The 19,323-nt window shown below is 41.9% G+C and overlaps 1 long non-coding RNA gene across 1 annotated transcript in view; it reads right to left on the bottom strand.

Annotated features, from left to right (window-relative positions):
- LOC120638238 overlaps positions 1–19,323 on the bottom strand; it is a 322,336-nt gene that overhangs the window by 190,689 nt on the left and 112,324 nt on the right. The window contains exon 2 of the long non-coding RNA XR_005659796.1: positions 11,767–11,891. This is a non-coding gene — a long non-coding RNA (uncharacterized LOC120638238). The remainder of the gene's footprint in view (positions 1–11,766; positions 11,892–19,323) is intronic.

Genomic DNA, 19,323 nt, shown 5'->3' with positions numbered 1-19,323 from the left:
AAGTGCTTAGTACAGTGCTTTGCACACAGTAAGCTCTCAATAAATACGATCAAATGAACAAATGAATAGAGGCCGGGATGAGTTAGGTTTCTCCTGGAAATGAGCCCACTCTTAATTATCCATGATGTTAGGAGATGCGGTTAACAGAGACGACTGAAACTTCACCCCAAAACTATTTTTATCCATGTGTTTTTATCTTTTCTTTCCCCACATCCAAGTCCCTGTGGTTCTAGTAATTAGAAATATCAATTTATCTGAGTTGGCTGTTCTAAGATGGGCATTTCTAATCAAGAAAAGAATGAAATATTTGATTATTACCTCGCTAAGTATACACACAGGAACATAGAACCAGATCTCCAGCTGATTGACTTATGTGAGAAATCTCTCAGAAAAATAACAGTGGTTTCCTTTTGGTTCCGTTTGAAATTTTGGAGGTCGTAAATGGAGCTCCCTATAGAGTTGGATAATGAAAGTTGACTTTGAATTAATACCTACTGGAGTTCCCAAGCTCTAGGCCAGAATTACTATTGCAGCCAATTTCTCATACAATAAAGTGATATTAATATGTGATAACAGTCACATATACAGAATGACTACTTAATAGCATGTATGGTCATCCGACTTAAATGACAATTTACTGGGCACGTGTGGATTACTCTGTGATCATTCTAGTAGTTACAGAGGTAATTATGTTTCCAAAGCTCTGCACAGTCATAAATCCCATTTAAATGCTAAAAAGATTGATGACTAGGCAAACATTTTAGGAATCAAATTTTAGAGTAATAACTGCTGTATCATAATCCCTGCAAATCTCCTCAACATTTACCCCTTTTCATTTAGCCCTGCTACTCCCAAAGAAGTATGAGAGTTTTATGATTTACAGTCTAGATGGAGAAACAGACATTAATATAAATAAATTTATAATAGATGATTTAAAGAAATCTACACGCTAAATAAGCCTCTAAAGATTTCATACAGCTCATTGAGAAGCCAACATGGACAGGTGGAAAGAGATTCAGGTCATCTTGGCTCCAACCCTTTCCTATTTGGTCAAGTCACTTAGCTTTATATTACCTTCATTATGTCCTCGGTAAAATTGGGATTAATTGACATCTCCTATTCCCCTTAGATTATGAGCCCCATATAGGACAGAGATATGTCTGATCTGATTATCTTGTAAGAAGCACAGAGTAAGAGCTAAATTAATATCACTGTTCTCACCATCACCTCCTGTTTCCAGTTTCAGACAATTTTAGGGAAGCCAGAAGGGGCACTTTTAACCCAGGAACATTCTGCTCTGATTCCCTTGAATGAATGCAGGACAGTGATATTGTTTAGCAAATCCTGAAGACTATTTGAATATTATTCAAATAATGAGAGTAGCAGCATGGCCTAGTGGAAAAGCACGGCCCTGGGAGTCAGAGAACCTGGGTTCTAATCCTGTCTCTGATATAAATCTACTGAGTGACCTTGAGGAAGTCACTTAAATTATCTGTGTCTCAGTTACCTTATCTCTAAGATGGGATTCAATCCTACTTCCTCCTACTTAGATTATGAGCCCCATGTTGGGCAATTTGAGTCCAACCTGATTATTATTATTTTTTTGTGGTATTTGATAAGATCTCATTATGAGCCAGGACTGTACTAAGCACTGGGGTAGATATAACATAATCAGGTTGGACACAGTCCATGTCCCACGTGGGATTCACTGTCTTAATCCCCATTTTACAGATGAGGTAATGGAGGCACAAAGAAGTTAAAATGACTTGCCCAAGGTCGCGCAGCAGACAAGTGGCAGAGACAGGATTAGAACCCAGGCCAGGCCCATGCTCTTTCCACTAGGCCATGCTGCTTCTCTACTGATTTAACATGTATCTACCCCAGCACTTAGAACAGTGCTTGACCCAAGTTAAGCACTTAACAAGTACCATAATTCTTATTCGAATTAACCCAGCAACCGCAGCTGTCCTTGCTATGCGGCCTAGTGGATAGAACACAGGCTTGGAAGTCAGAAGGACCTGTGTTCTAGTCCCTGCTCTGCTACTTGTCTGCTGTGTGACCTTGGGCAAGTCGCTTAACTTCTTCGGGCCTCAGTTCTCTCATCTGTAAAATGGAGATTAAGACTGTGAGCCTCAAGTGGGACAACCTGATTACCTTGTATCTGCCCCAATGCTAAGAACAGTGCCTTGGCACATACAAGTGCTTAACAAATACCAAACAAATAAAAAAAGTCCAAGAGACCTATTCCAAATGACCTTATTCCTATTCTGCAACATTCCTCATTTTGCTGCTACTTCTCCTTTCCTAAATTTAACATGGAACCTTTTTGCTCCTCTCTTCATTAGAGTGGATTAAAAACTCCACTGATTTGTGATGTGGGAGTGAGAGACTTTTATTTGTAGTTGAGAGAGGATTTATTTTCATCCGTGTAAGCCTCAAAGATTAAATCACGAATCTGAAAATGCAAAAGCTTTGATGCCTGTGATAGTTTACAAGCACTTCAGGTCCGGAGAGAAGTGTTTCCTTATTTTCACGCTCTGAAGCTAGCTAATACAGTTAAAGGAGAAGCATGGTGTTAGACTAAAATAGTGACCAGAAGTTTCAAGAGGCATTTGTCCATGGCTATACCGTCCTGAACACCCCTGATATCGTCTCATTTCAGAAGCTAAACTGGATCAGGCCTGGGTAATACTTGGATGGGAGACTGACTGAGAATACCAGGCACTGGAGCCTTACCCTCTAGAAAATAAACGCACTGTAGGCAGGGAATGTGTTTACCATTTCTGTTATATTGTTATACTGCACTATCCCAAGGGCTTAGTACAGTATCCTGAACACAGTAAGCGCTCACTAAATCCTATTGATTGATTTCTGGATTGGCTTAGGAATCAGATTGGGAAGGCAGAAGGGAACCAGGCTGGGTTAGATGGTCAGAAGGGTTCGGGCTAAGGCCCGTTGAAGTGACTTGAGCCGGGTCAGAAAATCCCCAGGTTTGGGTCATGGAGCCAAGACCACCATTTCAGTCAAGTCAGAGACAGACATTTTCAATATTCTCCACAAATCCCTAGTTATTCTGGTATTTGTTCGGCATAGGATTTAGTCCCTGTCCCATATGGTGTGACCATCAAAGAAGGAGAGGGAACAGGTATTTTATCTTCATGTTTTAGATGAGGAAAATGACATCACATGGCAAACAAGTGGCAGAGCTGGCAGAAAAACTCAGGTTCTCTGACCCTCAGTACTGTGCTCTTTCCATTAGACTACACGGCTTCTCTACCAACCACTAGTCTGGGTTTTGTGCTTAGCCTGTGAAGAGCACCATACTGAAAAAAAATGGTACTTGTTAAGCGCTTACTTTGTGCTGAGCACGGTTCTCAGTGCTGGGATAGAGACAAGTTAATAATAATGTTGGTATTTGTTAAGCGCTTACTATGTGCCGAGCACTGTTCTAAGCGCTGGGGTAGACAGAGGGGAATCAGGTTGTCCCACGTGGGGCTCACAGTCTTAATCCCCATTTTACAGATGAGGTAACTGAGGCACCGAGAAGTTAAGTGACTTGCCCGAAGTCACACAGCTGACAAGTGGCCAAGCCGGGATTCGAACCCATGACCTCTGACTCCAAAGCCCGTGCTCTTTCCACTGAGCCATGCTGCTTCTCATGGGGTTGGACACAGTCCATGTCCCACCTGGGGCTCACAGTCCCGATCCCCATTTTACAGATAAGGTAACTGAGGCCCAGAGAAGTGAAGCGACTGAAGATTACAGAGCAGACAGGAGGCAAAGCTGGGATAAGAACACAGGTCCTTCTGACTCCGGGGCCCGGGCTCTATCCACTAAGCCTCGCTAAGCTCTTAAGAGAGTGGAATAGAGTTTGTAGACACCATTCTTGCTCGCAAGGAGCTTGCAATCTATCCCAATCAATCAATGATAACCACTGAACACCTACTAAATGTAAACTGTACAATGTACTTGGAAGAGCACTTCAGTAGCATGGCACCATCCCCTGCCCTCAAGGAACTTAAAGATATGAGAAGCAGCATGTCTTAGTGGAAAGAGCATGGGCTTGGGAGTCAGAGGTCATGGGTTCTAATCCCTGTGTGCCACTTGTTTGCTGTGAGACCTTGGGCAAGTCACTTAACTTCTCTGTGCCTCTGTGCCCTCATCTGCAAAATGGGGATTAAGACTGTGAGCCCCACGTGGGACAACCTGATTACGTGGTATCTACCCCAGGGTTTAGAACAGTGCTTGGCACAAAGTAAGCACTTAACGAATACCATTTTTTTTATTATTATCCATTATTATTATTAAAGTTTAATCAGGGAGATAGGCAATCAAAAATGATTTACAAAATGTGGGACCAGGAAAACCAACTTCATAGCAAGTAGCAGTACCAATATGTCTGGATGAGGTAGCTGGATCAACAACTGCATATGCATTATTAGTACATTACAGATGAAAGAACACGTTGATTCTGAAACAGAACAATGGCCAATTCAGTCCAACGTACTGCCTCATACATTCAATTGTATTTATTGAGCGCTTACTATGTGCAGAACACTCTACTAAGCTCTTAGCACTGTACAGCACTGGATACTTAGACGTTGTGATGGACATCCATCAATCATTTAATTGTATTTATTGAGCACTTATTGTATGCAGAGGAGAGTATAATATAACAACATTACAGACTTGGTAGTCACATTCCCTGCCCGCAAGTAGCTTACAGTCCTCCTTTCTAACCATTCTAGTCACTCGGTCGCATTTTCACTCAGTCATATTTATTGAGTACTTACGGTGTGCACAGCACTGTACTTAATATTTGGGAGACGACACTATAATAATATAACAGAGTTGGTTGTCACATTCGTCCCCCCGCAACTAGCTTACAGTTCTCCTTTCTAACCATTCTAATCAGCCAGTCAGTCAGTCAATCATATTTATTAAGTGCTTACTGTGTGCAGAGCACTGTACTAAGTGCTTGGGAAAGTAATAATAATAGTGGTAATTGTGCCAGGCACTGTATTAAGCGCTGGTCTGTAAACTAACAAATCAGGTTGGACACAGTCCCTGTCCTACATGGTGCTCACAGTCTCAATCCCCATGTTAGAGATGAAGGAACTGAGGCCCAGTGAAGTGACTTGCCCAAGGCTACATAAACAAGTGGCAGAGCAGGGATTAGAACCCATGACCTCTGATTCCCAGGCCCATGCTCTATTCACTACACCATGCTGCTTCTCTAAGTATAGTATAAGACACATTCCCTGCCCCTCAAAAACTGTGTTTGGCATTATAGTCCTCCCATTAGGGAAGCTCTAACACCATATTCCTCCCCAAAGGGAAAGTCATTCATTTATTCAATAGTAAGAGCGCTTACTATGTGCAGAGCACTGTACTAAATGCTTAGAATGTACAATTCGGCAACAGATAGAGACAATCCCTGCCCAGTGATGGGCTCAGGTCAATTTGTTGCATCTAAATAACCAAATAATTCAATTTGCCCCATGGAATAAATTTGATACAAAACTCAGGCTTTCCGTCCCTGGCCTCTCTCTTTCTCTCTCTTGCCGTGCCAATTCCGAACGAACCCGTCCCTGGCGATGGGTGACAAAGTGCCATAATCATTTATTATTATAGTTATTAGCATTAATTAGACCTCAAACTGGTTAAAAATTTGGATAGGGGAGGGAGAAAAGAGTTCAAACTCAATAAGAAAATCCTTGCTATGACTTGAAACAGTATGTTTCAAATAGAACACAAAGTTTTAGCCATTGTTAGACAAAATGTATTTTCTTCTGTTGTACCTCAAAGGCTGTTTTATAAGACTCGACTATAAATCTGGTTATAGGTCATCAAGATATTAAATTATTCATGCTTTTGGTGAAAGTTTACATTTTAAAAAAGGATCCTTGTGGTGTTTTTTTTCTTACTCCTTATTTAACCCAATTCATGAAGGCTTTGAAAGGGCTATTTAATAGACATTTGTCATTTGTTCTTTCATGCATTCATTTAATCATATTTTTGAGCACTTATTGTGTGCAGAGCACTGTACAAAGGCTTGGAAAAATACAACAGTAAAGAGTGATATTCTCTGCCCAGAAGGAGCTTCCAGTCTAGAGGGGAGGACACAGACATCAGTACAAATAAATAGAATTATAGCTATGTACCTAAATGTTGTGGGGTTGGGATGGGGGAAGAGCAAAGGTAGCAAGTCAGGGTGATGCAGAAGAGAATGGGAGATGAGGGAAAACGGGGCTTAGTCTGGGAAGGCCTCTTGGAGGAGATGTGCCTACAATAAGTCTTTGAAATGGGAGAGAGTAATTGTCCGTCGGATTTGAGGAGGGAGGGCGTTCCAGGCCAGAGGCAGGATGTGGGCTAGGAGTCGGTGGTGAGACAGGTGAGATGGAGGCACAGTGAGAAGGTTAGTGGCACTAAAGGAGTGAAGTGTGCAGGTTGGCTTGTAGAAGGAGAAGCATGTTGAGGTAGGAGGGGGCAAGGTAATGGAGTGCTTTAAAGTCAACGGTGAGAAGGGTTTTTTTGATATGGAGGTGGACAGGCCACCCCTGGAGTTTTTTTGAGGAGGGGCTGATAGCTTGAATCATATCCAAATCCCAAACAAAAAAATGTGAAAAAGCAATTTAGGGGAAAAGAATGTGATTTTTCAAGTTCGTGTCTATGTCTCAAGACTGGTCTTTCCCTCAGCTTGCTCACAAAGTACAATTTTGGAAAGAGGGTACTCAGTTTACAATTTCACTAAAAAATGGAACATAAGGTTCCAGTCTTTCAAGAAACAGAGCAGTGTTTCTAAACTCTTTAGTTTCTTAAAGGAAATCAATGTTTCTTGCCCACCAAGGACAGGTGAAACGGATGAAATGATATGATGTGTTTGACCAGCAGGGAAAACAACCTAAATCATTTCGGCTCTCACAGAAACTCTTTTCAGTTTCTTAATTATCCCTAAATTCCTCATTGCTTCTGTGTTGTCAAGGCAAAGTAAAGATGAAGGTTGCTCCAGAGAATTAAGTTAAATAGATTTTTTCGTTTGTTTTTTCTCTGTGGGGCAAGTGGTTTTTAATCCAGGTTTACAGAGGCTAGACAAGTAATGAAGATTCTGGGACGCAGGTTTGAAGGGAATGGATTTTGAGTGCTTACTATGTGTAGGTCATTACACTAAGCCTTTTGGAGAGTCCCGTCAAGTGGATAGACATTGCCACTGCCCTCAAAGGGGCTTACAATCTAGTGAGAGGAGAAAGACATTAAAATGAATTCCATCTAGGGAAAGCAAGAGAGTATAAGGATAACTACATAAATACTGTGGGGAGCAGGGGTAACGTGAGTATCAAAGTACCGAGAGCACAAGGATGCAATAATTAATGGTAATAACGATGACAATTTTAGTATTTTTTACATGCTTACTAGGTATTAAGCACTCTTCCAAACATTGGGAAAGACAATAATTAATCATTTCGGACACAATCCTTGTCCTAGATAGGGATCACTGCCTAAGTAGAAGGAAGAACAGGGATTGAATTCCATTTTATAGTTGAAGAAACTGAGGCACTGAGAAGTTAAATTGCTTGCCCCAGGGCACACAGCAAGAAAGTAACAGTGCTGGGAATAGAACTCAAGTCCCCTGACTCTCAAGGGTCATGTTCTTTCCACACTGTTTCCCACCAAAGAGCATAGTTGACACAGTAGGAAGGGAAAATAAGGTGTAGAGAGGAGAAAAGGGGTTGGGGAAAAGGAATATGGCCTAGTGGATAGGGCGTCAGAAGGACCTGCATTCTAATTCCTGCTCTGCCACTTGTCTGCTGTGCGACCTTGGACAAGTCACTTAAGTACTCTGTGCCTCAGTTGCCTCATCCGTAGAATGGATATTAAGACTGTGAGCTCCATGGGAGACATGTACTGTGTCTAACCTGATTAGCTTCTCTCTCCCCCAGTGATTAGTACAGTGCTTGGCACATAGTTAGTGCTTCACAGATACCACAAAATATATACAACATATATTATAAAAATATAAGAGAAGCAGCATGGCCCAATGGAAAGAGCACAGCCTTGGGAGACAGAGTCAGAGGTCATGAGTTCTAATCCCAGCTCCGCCACTTGGCAGCTGTGTGACTTTGGGCAAGTCACTTCACTTCTCTTAATGTCTCAGTTTCCTCATCTGTAAAATGGGGATTAAGACTGTGAGCCCTATTTGGGACAACCTGATTACCTTGTATCCCCCCCAGAGCTTAGAACAGTGCTTGGCACATAGTGACATTTAAGAAATACCATCATCATCATCATCATATAGAGGAACTATCTGATTTGATTATCTTGAATCTCCCTCAGCACCTAATAGTAGCAGTTGTAGTAAATAGCAATATCACTATGCATAATTTACTCTGTGCCTATTTGGAGTGAACCATACTTGAAGCTGGGGAGGAGACAGTAAAGAAGGTCGGTCCTACCTTTACAACATCGCTAAAATCCGCCCTTTCCTCTCCATCCAAACCACTACTATGCTAATACAGTCACCCATCCTATCCTTCCAAGATTATTGCCTCAGCCTCCATGCTGACCTCCCAACCTCCTGTCTCTCCCCACTCCAGTCCATATATCACTCTGCTGCCCGGATCATCTTTCTACAAAAACGTTCAGGTCATGTCACCTCCAACTCCTCAAAAATCCCCAGTGGTTGCCCATCCACCTCCGTATCAAGTAAAAACCAGTGGCTTCAAAGCAGTCTATCACTTCTCCCCTTCCTACCTCACCTCGCTTCTCTCCTTCTACAACCCAGCCCACACACTCTGCTCTTCTGGTGCTAACCTTCTCACTGTGCCTCCATCTCGCCTGTCTCACCCGCTGACTCCTGGCCCGCACCCTACCTCTGTCCCGGAATGCCCTCCCTCCTCAAATCTGACAATTACTCTCTCCCTCTTCAAACCACTGAAGGAATACCTCCTCCATTAGGCCTTCCCAGAGTAAACCCCACTTTTCATCACTTAATAATAATGTTGGTATTTGTTAAGCACTTACTATGTGCAGAGCACTGTTCTAAGCGCTGGGGTAGATACAGGGTAATCAGGTTGTCCCACGTGAGGCTCACAGTTAATCCCCATTTTACAGATGAGGTAACTGAGGCACAGAGAAGTTAAGTGACTTGCCCACAGTCACACAGCTGACAAGTGACAGAGCGGGGATTCGAACCCATGACCTCTGACTCCCAAGCCCGGGCTCTTTCCACCGAGCCACGCTGCTTCCTCATCACTTCCCACTCCATTCTGTGTCACTCTGACTTGCTCCCTTCCCAGACTTAGAGCAATTATGTATATTTCTGTAATTTTATTTTCTTGTATTGATGACTGTGTCCCCTCCTCTAGATTGTGAGTCATTGTGGGTAGGGAATGTCACTGTTTATTGTTGTATCATACTTTCCCAAGCATAGTATAGTGCTCTGCCCACAGTAACACTCGATAAATACAACTGAATGAATGAGTGACACACTCCTTGACCACGTGCAGCTTACATTCTAATGGAGGACATGAACATAAAAATACATCACCCTGCTTTGACACAATAAGTGCTTAATAAATACCATTAATAAACAAAAGCTTTCTTCCTCGGCACCACTATAGCCAGAAAACTGGGTGAAATATGGTTACCCTCCTCCTCCTCCTCCTATTACTATGACCACCACCTCACTGCCAAGACTTCCCGGCTGGCTCTGGAAGTTATTCAGCAACGAAAGGTCTCCTTGAGGTGAATAGAAAATGTCTGATCCGCTTCCAAGAATGCAATATCACAATTGCCTAAACTATAACCTCATTAATTAGGGTAAGAATACTTTGGAAATACTTTGCTTAATGGCTTTAGAACAATTCATGAGGGCTTTGTTTTCAGATAATTTGACAATGCCAACAGAGAATGAATTGCCAACAGGGAAGATTGAGAGTAGGAAAAGGTAGCAGATGTTTGCTTTGTTTTGAGTCTCCCATTGTGTTCCTGACAGAACAGTAAGGAGTCTCATTCTCAAAATGTTGATTTACTGGAATTAACAAACTCATTTCTAAATGGGGAGTAATGTGAAGACCAAATATTAATTTCATGTAAAAAAAATGACTATAACAATAATGATGGTCTTTCTTAAGCACTTACTATGTGCTACAGCATTGTGTTAAGCCCTGCTTGGATACAAGTTGATCAGATGATGCAGAGCCCCTGTCCCACATGGAGATCATCATCATCATCATAATAATGTTGGTATTTGTTAAGCGCTTACTCTGTGCTATGCACTGTTCTAAGCGCTGGGGTAGATACAGGGTAATCAGGTTGTCCCACATGGAGCTCACAGTCTTAATCCCCATTTTACAGATGAGGTCACTGAAGCAACAAGAAGTTAAGTGACTTGCCCAAAGTCACACAGCTGACAAGTGGCAGAGTAGGGATTAGAATAATAATAATAATGATGATGGTATTTAAATGCTTACTATGTGCCAAGCACTGTTCTAAACACTGGGATAAAGGTCATCAGATTGCCCTACGTAGGGCTCACATTCTCCCCATTTTACATATGAGGTAACTGAGGCACAGAGAAGTTAAGTGATTTGCCCAAGATCGCACAGCTGACAAGTGACGGAGGCAGGATTAGAACCCACGACTTCTGATTACTAAGCCCTTGCTCTTTCCACTGAGGGATGCTGCTTCTGTAATGAGTGAGGCAGAGGAAGAACAGGTATTTTATCCCCATTTCACAGGTGAGGAGCCTTAATCTCAGACAACCGGAGACAGAATTGGGTTTAGAACCCTAAACCTAAAATCTTGGTGGGCAGGCAATGTATCTGTTTATTGTTATATTATTCTCTCCCAAGAACTTAGTACAGTGCCCTGCACACAATAAGCACTCTATAAATCCAAGAAAAAGCAGCATAGCCTAGTGGAAAGGGCACAGGTCTGGAAGTCAGAGGACATGAGTTCTAATCCTGACTCTGCCACATGTCTGCTTTGTGACTTTGGGCAAGTCACTTCACTTCTCTGTGCCTCAGTTACCTCATCTGTAAAATGGGGATTGAGTGTGTGAGCCCCACATGGGACAGGGAGGGACTGTGTCCAAACCTATTTTCTTGTGTCCACCCCAGCACTTAGTACAGTGTCTGACACATGGTAAGCGCTTAACAAATACCACAATTATTATCATGACTGAATGAATGAATGATCTTTCCACTAAGTCCTGCTTTTTTGGTAATAAGCAGCAAATGCTGCAATTAGTTGGGGAATAAATAACTTCCTTCTTAAATGAACAAAAATAAAATTATGTTCGTATTTCAGTTTGAAATACTAAAATAAGTCCTTTGAGCCCTAAGTTCTGCCCCTTTCCTTTGGTAAAGTATAGTCTTTTTATTGCTTATTGAACCACTTATTTCAGAGGGGCAAGCTAACTGAGTGCTTTAAAGCTGATGGTAATTGGTAATGAATCTATTTGAAGCAGAATTGATTGAGATGCATAGAAATAAGGGATGTTAAGACGTTTCTGAGAACACTGTAGTTATGTATTATAAATTATTCATTTATATTAATGTCTTTGTACCCCTTTAGACAGTACACTCATTGTGGTCAGGAAATGGGACTACCAACTCTGTTGTACTGAACTCCTCTAAGCACTTAGAACAGGGGGAAAGTCTCTCAAGAAGTTTTAATTTACCTCCAGGAAGGCTTATGCCAATTTGAGATAAAAATACCATTTTCCTGAGAGCAAAAGGGCCTGCTTAAGGTGAAGCCACTTACCTCACACAAGGAAGCATTTCTCATTGTTCATTATGTTATCTTCAGACAGGAAGGTTTTGTTTTGTTTTGGTTTTTTTTAACCCAGAAAATTCCACTCCAAACAAGACAGTTGCTCCTGCTCTCTGCTATTTTGAAAAAAAAATACTCTTTAGGAATATTCTAAAATTCTAAAAAATGATATTTGCAGATATTATCGATAAGCCATTTAAAGATTTGAATTAAACATTTTAAAGCATCTCTATCTGTTCTTTTGAGATAGAATTTCAATAAAAAATTGAAATTTCTGGACAAGCTGAACAAATAATATAGCCTAGCACCATCATGATCCATTTATAACATACTCCATCAGAAATATACATCTTACTCTAAATGCAGTGGATAGCGGTAAGCTGAGAAAGACTGTCTGAAGCATCCTTTCCAGCTCTTCTTATAATTTTGGAGAAGCTGACTTTGTCATCGATCATTTCTGCTCATCTTCACCCATTTCATTTGTCTATTCATGTCATAATTAATCTAAAGTCAGAATGAAGGAAAAAATATGATTATAATAAAGGGGATAATAATAATAATGAATGGAATAATAAAGGGACAGAATAAAGGGAAGCAGCATGGCCTAGTGGGAAGAGCACGGGCCTGGGAGTCAGAAGGACCTGGGTTCTAATCCTAGCTCTGCCACTTGTCTGCTAAGTGACACTGGACAAGTCACTGAACTTCTCTATACCTCAGTTACCTCATCTGTAAAATGCATGCAAAGACTGACAGCTGGACTGTGTCCAACATGATTGGCTTGTATCTACCCCAGTGCTTAGAAAAGTGACTGGCACATAATAAAGGCTTAACAAATAACATAAAAAACAATTTCAGGTGGTTTGCTGTCTCTTTCGGGTGGCTGCACTCAACCTGCAATCTGCATTTTGAAACATAACAAATTTATCAAAACTTGATGGTGAAATCTACCTAAGGCTGAATGAAAAATAAGGACATAGAACTGTTAAGCAATTCTAATTCTGGGTCAGATCAATGGTTCATCCATCTGAGTGTTCTACCTCTAATGGGGCAACTAGATATTTGGAGGAACAGTGTGATGGTGGTCCTCCCCCTCTAGACTGTGAGCTTCTTGTGGGAGGGGAACATGTCTACCAACTCCATTATGCTGTATTCTCCTAGGTGCTACGTATGGTGCTCCGTACTCAATAGGATCAATGTGATTAATATTAATTACAAATAGATTCATAATTAATATATCATCATATCCCCCTCACTCAATTGGATCGGTGGAAATATACTAGGGAAGCAAAACTCTGCCACTTATTCAGGTGGCGAATCAGCCTTGGCCAGTGACATAGCCTGATCCCCAGCAAGCTCCAGCCTTCAGATGGTCTTGGTTTTCCTGATTGGTTTGTCTCTCTGGGTTCCTCTGAAATTTAGGGTCTTTCTCTTTCTCCTCTGGCTCTCCCATCTCCCTTGCTCCATCCCTTTTCTATTCTGGTCGCTTTCCAGTCTCTGTGAGCTGTGTCTTTTTCTCTCACCTGGTCTTACAAAGCTCTTCCTCCAGGGCCGCTGCTTGTTGACACCAACCACCTCTGCTCCTCCTGGTTTCTCTCATCATTAGCACAAAGTGGGAATGACTTTGCCTTAGTCTGTAGGGAGCTGAGAGAATCTTGTCATGCCGGCTTTTCAGCGAAGTTGAACTGGGAGGGGGCCAGGCCCAGTGTGGGCAGGGATTGTCTCTCTTTATTGCTGAGTTGTATTTTCCAACTGCTTAGTCCAATACTCTGCACAAACTAAGTGCTCAGTAAATAGAATTGAATGAATATTGAGTGTTTACTGTGAGCAGAGCACTGTAGTAAGGCCTTGGGAAAGAAAGTCCACTAGAGTAAGAGGGTATGATCCTGCCCTAAAGTAGCTAGCAATCTAGATTTGGAATTTTTAAAGTTGATTTGCATTAAGTGCTTATTATGACAAAGCACTCAATCTGTCAATGGTATTCACTATTGACTTACTATATGCAGCGTACTCACTGTGTTAATCAATGGACTGGAAGGAAGACACTCAAATATGACACAGTTCTGTTCTCACATGGGGCTCATACCAATAATAATAATGATGATATTTGTTAAGCATTTATTATGCGCCAGACACTGTACTAACTCCTGGGGTGGACAACCAAAGTAGTAAGGAAAAAGCAGACATTTTATCCCCAGTTTACAGATGAGGAAACTGAGACCCTAGACAGTAATGTGACTGGCCCAAGGTCATACAGCAGGCCAGTGACAGAGCTAGAATTAGAATCAATCAGTCGAAGTAGAATCAATCAATCAGTCATATTTAATGAGTATTTACTGTGTGCGGAGCACTGTACTAAATGCTTGAGAGAGTGCAATGTAACAGAGTAGGTAGATAAGCTCCCTGCCCACAAGGAGCTTACAGTCTAGAGGTAACCCCTGTCTCCTAACTTCTATTCCTCTGCTACCAGGCCATGCTGCTGCCCTAAATTTTCGGGGTCACTGGACTTTGTTTAAAGACACTATAGTTCAGCTCACAGGTCCCAAGGTTGAGTTCTGAGGCACGCTGACCCAAATTAAGCCCTAACTCCATCTGCAAGGTGCTGAGAAAGGTCTATTCATCACTTTCACTTTATTTGACAATCTAAAGGGTTGCTAATACTTTTACCAACACTTCCAAAAAAGCAATTTTCACTTTAAGAAACTGTGGCCCAGGGAGTAATGTAGAACTGAACAGGTCAGCTCCTTCTGAGGAATGAGTTGGTCCCAGAGAGTTTAGAGAGAACAAGTTCTCTCCCGATGTCTGCTGGCCAGGCTAGTTGACTTGGTTGCTGTGGTCTGCTGTAGGATTATTAAGGTCACATCTCCTCCAAGAGGCCTTCCCTGATTGTCTTCTTTCCTCCCGCTGGCTTTCCTTACTGTGTCATCTGTGCATTGGATCCATGACCTTTGGACATTTGATATTAGCCTCACCCCCAACCCCACAACACTTATGTACATACCTTTCAATCTTTTATTATAAATTATTTATTCATATTAATTTCTGCCTCCCCCTCTAGACTGTAAACTCATTTTTATTGTTGTTGTTGTTCTTTGGGGTTTTTTTGGTTTTTCTTCTATGGCATTTGTTTAACACTTACTATGTGGCAGGCACTGTTTTAAGTGCTGTGGTAGATACAAGGTGGTCAGGTTGGACACGGTCTATGTCCCACGTAGGGCTCACAGTCGCAATCCCCATTTTACAGATGAGGGAACTGAGGCACAGAGAAGTTAAGGGACTTGCCTAAGGTCACAGAGCAGACAAGTGGCAGAGCTAGGACTAGAACCCAGGTTCTTCTGACTCCCAGGTTGCTTGCTCTGTCTGCTAGGCCATGCTGGTTGTTTTGGGCAGGGAATGTATCTGTTAATTCTCTTGTATTGTACTCTTCCAAGCACTTAGTACAATGTTCAGTAAATGTTATTGACTGATTGACTGACTGGTCTCCCAGCAGTCATTTTGCAATCAAGAAAGATGTTCTGAATCATTCTGCACAAGTCTCCCCACTTCTATAAAACCTCCAGTGGTTGCCCATCCATCTTTGCATCAAACAGAAACTCCTCACCTTTGGCTTTAAGGCAGTAATCAGCTCTCTACCATATGCCTATTCTCACTCCTCTCCTACTAAAATTCAGCCCACACACTTCACTCCTCTAACAACAACCTACACACTGTGCCCCACTCTTTTCTCCATCACAGTCGACCTCTTGCTCCCACCCTCTTGCTGGCCTGAATCATCATCCTCTTTCTTACCCGACACGCCATTCCTCCCTATTTTCAGTAGTCTTCTAAAATTAGATCTCCTCCAGAAATCCCTGGAATATCAGTTGCTTTAAGGGTACAGATCCAAGAGCAATAGACACAGTGATATAAACAGTGGCAGTGATATAAAATACAGAGATACACATGATAATAATAATAATTTCATAATTTTGGTATTTGTTAAGTGCTATGTGCCAAGCACTGTTCTAAGCGCTGGGTAGATACAAGGTAATCAGGTTGTCCCACGAGGGGCTCACAATCTTAATCCCCATTTTCCAGTTGAGGTAACTGAGGCACAGAGAAGTTAAGTGACTTGTCCAAAGTCACACAGCTGATACGTGGTGGATCCGGAATTAGAACCCACGACCTCTAACTCCCAAGCCCGGGCTCTTACCACCGCGCATAGTAATAGTGGATTGTAGCAGTCAATCGGTGGAATGTATTGAGTGTTTACTGTATGCAGAGCACTGTACTAAGCTTGGGAGAGCACACACATTATAACATTATAACAAGTAGACAAGTTCTCTGCCCTCAATGACATTAGAATCAAAAGGGCAAGACAGACATTAATATAAATAAGTAAATAAATAAATTATCGATGTGTATATAAGCGTTGTGGGTCTGAGGGTGGGTTGAATATCAAGTTCTTCAAGGGCACAGAGCCAAGTACATAGATGATGCAGAAGGGAGAATGGGGGGAAAGAGGACTTAGTTTGGGAGGGCCTCTTGGAGGAGATGTGACATAATAAGACTTTGAAGGTAGGAAGAGTGGTGATCTGGCATATAATAATAATAATGATGGTATTTGTTAAGCACGTACTAAGTGCCAAGTACTGTTCTAAATGCTGGGATAGATACAAGGTCCTCAAATTGTCCCACGTGGGGCTCACAGTCTTAATCCCCATTTTACAGATGAGGTCACTGAGGCACAGAGAAGTGACTTACCCAAAGTCACACAGCTGACAAGGGGCAGAGCTGGGATTAGAACTCACAACTTCTGACTCCCAAGCTCGGGCTCTTTCCACTGAGCCACACTGCTTCCTGCATATATGGAGGGGGAGGGAGTTTCAGGTCAGAAGGAGAATGTAGGAAAGAGGTTGGTGTCCCGATAGACAAGATCAGGGCACAGTGAACAAGTTGGCAGTAGAGGAGTGAAGTGGGCAGGCTGAGCTGTAGTGGATCTGTAAGGTAAGGTAGTAGGTGTGAATATAAGGTATATGTGTAAGTATTTTGGTAATCATTAGGTAGCATCGCCTAGTGGATAGACCATGGGCCTGGGAGTCAGAAGGTCATGGATTCTAATCCCAGCTCTGCCACTTGTATGCTCTGTGATCTTGGGCAAGTCACTTAACTTCTCTGTGCCTTAGTTACCTCATCTGTAAAATGGGAATTGATACTGTGAGCCCCTTGTGGTTCAGGGACTTTGTCCAACCTGATTACCTTGTATACATCCCAGTGCTTAATATAGTGCCTGTCATACAGTCAGCACTTAATAAATACCATATTTATTATTTTAGAGAAGCAGCGTGGCTCAGTGGAAAGAGCATGGGCTTTGGAGTCAGAGGTCATGGGTTCAAATCCCGGCTTGGCCATTTGTCAGCTGTGTGACTTTGGGCAAGTCACTTAACTTCTCGGTGCCTCAGTTACCTCATCTGTAAAATAGGGATGAAGACTGTGAGCCCCACGTGGGACAACCTGATTCCCCTGTGTCTACCCCAGCGCTTAGAACAGTGCTCGGCACATAGTAAGCGCTTAACAAATACCAACATTAATTAATTAATTAATTATATAAGGCAAGCAATGAACACCTACTGGATGTCAGGCACTGTAGTAAGCACTTGGGAAAGTTCAACAGAAGCCTGAGAACCATTCCCTTCCCACAAAGAGCTTATATACCATGCACAAGCATTGAACATCCCTACATTCTAAAAAAAACCCCTTTATTTTCCTACCCACTCAAATGAAAGTGACTTCTCTTTTCAGTGAGTTACTTATTGCTAGGTATGAATATCCCTGTGTTCTTTCAGTACATATTCACATGTCATTTTTTCTTCCATGTTTTTTCATGAAATAATTTTATTTAAAGTTTTATTCTAATGTTTGCCTTCTTTATATTTAAAAATGATTGATGATTTCCAACTGTTCAACCGTTTTTTCATTCCTCCACCCACAAAAAGGAGTGCCTGATTAACCTTCTTTGATTTGTTTTCCACCTTGGGTGATGTTATTATCCTTTGAACACTGAAAGCCCATCACTAATTACTGCAATGGAGAAAAGCAAAGATTGAGGAGCCCGATGCAGGCTGCAGAAACTGCTGACTTTTTTCTAAATCAAGGCCCAGCCTTTGATTTATGTAGGTGTATAAAAGGTAGAACTTGCAGGAGAGAGGGAAGTAAAATGGAGAGTGATTTTTACGTGTTTTAATGCCTTTTAACCATGCAAACCTTCAGAAGTGGATGTACTCTTTTACATTTAGTAAGATCCGTTCACTTCCTCTGATTAATAATAGCACAACTATTACTTCCATATTATAGAAAGTGGTAGTTACATTTAAGGTTAGCAACAATTCAAAAGCAAGTATCACTAAAACTAAACGGTGACTGGTAAATCACCATGCCTTTAATACCTTCAAAAATCCTTCCCCTACTGGGCTTTTTCTAAAAGATGGCATTAATGACTGTCTAATGTGGGGGCTACCTTTAACTGGTTATTATTAGAGAGCAGTGTGCCTTAGTGGAAAGAGCACAGGCATGGGAGTCAGAGGTCGTTGGTTCTAATCCTGGCTCCGCCACTTGTCAGCTGAGTGACTTTAAGCTAGTCACTTAACTTCTCTGTGCCTCAGTTACCTCATCTGTACAATGGGGATTAAGACTGTTAGCCCACATGGGACAACCTGATCCTCCCCTCCCCATCACCCTGACTCCCTCGCTCTGCTCTAACCCTCTCCCTGCCCCACAGCGCCTGTGTATATATGTACATTGGGCAGGAATTGTCTCTATCTGTTGCTGAATTGTACATTCCAAGTGCTTAGTACAGTGCTCTGCACATAGTAAGCACTCAATAAATACTATTGAATGAATTGAATGAATGTACATATTATCCTATTTACTTTATTAATGGTGGGTGTATATATTTATAATTCTATTTATATTGATGCTATTGATACCTGTCTACTTGCTCTGTTTTGTTTTCACTGTCTGTCTCCCCTCTTCTAGACCGTGAGTCCATTGTTGGGTAGGTATTGTCTCTCCATGTTGCCGAATTGTACTTTCCAAACACTTAGTACAGTGCTTTGTACACAGTAAGCTCTCAATAAACAGGATTGAATGAATGAATTATGAATTATAAACTAGGTGGGTGGCAAGGTGACCACATTTGGGGGAATTCAAAGTGGGATAGGAGAACAAATCAAGAGATTTCAAAGGTATGAAAGAAGTAAGGATGGGGGGAGAAAGAAAGGGGGGAAACCTGGAGAATCCAGAGAAAGGGAATAGGGGATGAAGGAGTTTAAGTGTCCAAAGAGAAGGACAGGCACCAGAGAGAAGACAGAGCCTAGAGACATGGAAGAGCAGAGCTTAGAGTAAGAGAGAAGCAGGGTCCTGGAGGGGGGAGTGAGATGTGTGTGTGGGGCGGGGGGATACATTTGTAACTTGTATCCACACAATTCATTCATTCAATAGTATTTATTAAGCGCTTACTATGTGCAGAGGACTGTACTAAGAGCTTGGAATGAACAAGTCGGCAACAGATAG

The sequence above is a fragment of the Ornithorhynchus anatinus genome, chromosome 2, assembly GCF_004115215.2.
Source record: "Ornithorhynchus anatinus isolate Pmale09 chromosome 2, mOrnAna1.pri.v4, whole genome shotgun sequence".
NCBI classification, from domain to species: Eukaryota; Metazoa; Chordata; class Mammalia; order Monotremata; family Ornithorhynchidae; genus Ornithorhynchus; species Ornithorhynchus anatinus.
Note: the sequence above shows the minus strand (reverse complement) of the source record. Positions and strands in the feature narration are given on the sequence as shown.